The sequence below is a fragment of the Uloborus diversus genome, chromosome 1, assembly GCF_026930045.1.
Source record: "Uloborus diversus isolate 005 chromosome 1, Udiv.v.3.1, whole genome shotgun sequence".
NCBI lineage: Eukaryota > Metazoa > Arthropoda > Arachnida > Araneae > Uloboridae > Uloborus > Uloborus diversus.
The window spans coordinates 109,655,802-109,658,278 of NC_072731.1; positions in this window are offsets into that span (position 1 = coordinate 109,655,802).

Here is a 2,477-nt window from a genome sequence, read left to right on the forward strand (position 1 = left end):
CTTGTTATTTTATGTTGTGAGTAGAGTTGAGTTATCTTTCTGCTGCTGGAAATTCAGTGTCATCTTTGGGATGTTCGAAAGGCAAAACTGATTAATAGTGCTGAGGTAGCGACAAGGGTGCGTTCGACGAACCTCACCGGTTAACCAGTAAGTAACCGGTTACTTACCACAGCGTTCTATGATCAACCGGTTACCTCACTGGTTACCATTCTAAGCAGTTGATTGGTTGATTGGAGCACGTGATCATTAGTTGTCACGTGATTAACTAACCGGTCGCTCTCGGTCGTGCTCATCGAACGCAACCCATAGTGCCTAGAAGCATTTACATGTTTCCCAAATGGGTGAAGGGGATGATTGACAGCCGATGATGACGCGTAGCCAGTGAGCTCTATAAAATGGAGAAAACCTACAATAGTGGAAACTTGAGCTCGCTTGGCGGGAGAACAGGGTAGAGCGGAAGACTAGATTTGTAAGATTATCGCTGTTTCGCTGGTGTTACGATTTTTGCTGATGCACTGGAGGGCGTGTTAACGAGGATGCGATCGCTGATCTCATTGGATGCAACCAGTTATGTAATAGCTGCGCTTTTTGGGAAGAATGGCAGTTTTGCTTTTCTCTTGAAAGGAAATAATTGATGCAAATGAAACTTAAATGAAGTATTGTTGTGTTGTGTACCGTATGCTGTTGTAAAACCATAAAGGGTGGACTTGACACTTATATTTTACGTGAAATATATTACAGTAGTTAGTAGTACAAGAACTTATATTAAATTAAAAAATTAAAATAATCGCGACCTCGATTGCCTTAGCTCATTTTCAGATGAATCTCGCGGGAAAAAGCGCGCATTAAATTCAAATTTTTTTTATAAGAAATGAAAAAACAAGCAAAAAAGAAAGATAATCACAACTACTGAGTTTTGCTAGTCGTAAAAGCAGAATCATGAGAGAAAATTGAAAATCCCTTACTAAAACCAATTACAAGTGTTTTGTTTGTTAACTCAAAAGAATTGACAGTAGATAGGAATTTTAAATGATTAAACTTTCTACTATTGTGTGCCAATAATGAAATCGTTACTAATTGCGTAAATAAAGGTTTAGAATTGTTCTTGAAACTTACATGAGAAAGGTTATTTATAACTTCAGTTCAATATGAATCTAAAGTCCCAAACGAATGCTTTCATAAGCAGGCAAAATGTGTTCCTTCGATTGCTATCAACGGGTCAGTCCAAACACATAAAATAAAATACTTTTTTTTTTTGAGCAATCACGAATTGCGTACTATTCTCACTTTCCCAAGTTTGATGTTGCTCTGATTTTTCAGATTTCCATGACAATGGTTGTTTTTAGTACTTATTTAGGAGGGAAAATTTCGCCTTCATAGTTACAAACCATGTGCGGTTTGATTTTATTTATATTTTTTTCAGGGCTGTTTTTTTTTAGCAATAACGAATTATATACTATTCTCGCTTCACCAAAAAGGATGTTACTCTCCTTTAACAGACTACCATGACGATGGTTGTTTTTAGTATTTATTTAGAGAGCGAAATTTTTGTCATCATAGTTACAAATCGTCGGCGGATTGGTTTTATTATTATAATTATTATTATTTTTTTTTTCAGGGCCTAACTCAAGCAGACTTAACATTTAAAAAAGAAGGTTTTTTGGGAAAAAAATTGCGTTTTTTCAGGCGAAAACACCTGTATGGATGAATTTAAACAATAAAACTATCTAAATTCAAAATTTCCCGATTACTCATTCCCATCAGTTAACACTGATAAGAAGTAAAAATACATAACGTAATACGCTGTAAATAATCTTTATGATAAATGTACTGGTGAATATCGGCCATAAAATCACAATCTTAATTACTGCATCCATGTCACTATTTTATTTTTCATGGGGATGCCCCCCCCCCCAAAAAAAAGGTTAAATAACAGGCTAAAGCATCAGTCTGTAAAGTTAATGTAACAGTTATAGACACAATGCAGATATTTTAGTTCGATGGGGTCAAATTATGATGACATAGTCATTTCCTTTGCATCAGGTTTGAAAGCAACCTTTTATTTAAATATTGTTCACAGACAGTAGCGTAACTAGGGGTTGGCAGGAGTGGCTCTCGCCAGGGGCGCAGCAGACAGAGGGGCGGCATGTCGGCTGATTAAACAAAAAAATTTTAAGAGTTTTTTTTGAAAATCATATAAATTGAAAAATGCTTTAAAAAATTGCAAAAAAAATCTCAAGAAAAAGAGCTAGAAGGGGTTCATATATATTTACACACATACATAACATCTACTGAGTTGGAACATTGAGCATCGTTGAAAACAATTCTAAAAAAGAAAATAAGAAAAAAAAACTTTTTTTTTTGAGGACACAATGAGTTGCAATGTGGGCGACTGGGGTTTGGGGGGGGGGGCGTAATTTCTTTAGTTCGCCAGGGGAGCTATACCCCATAGTTACGCTACTGTTCACAGAATGTCG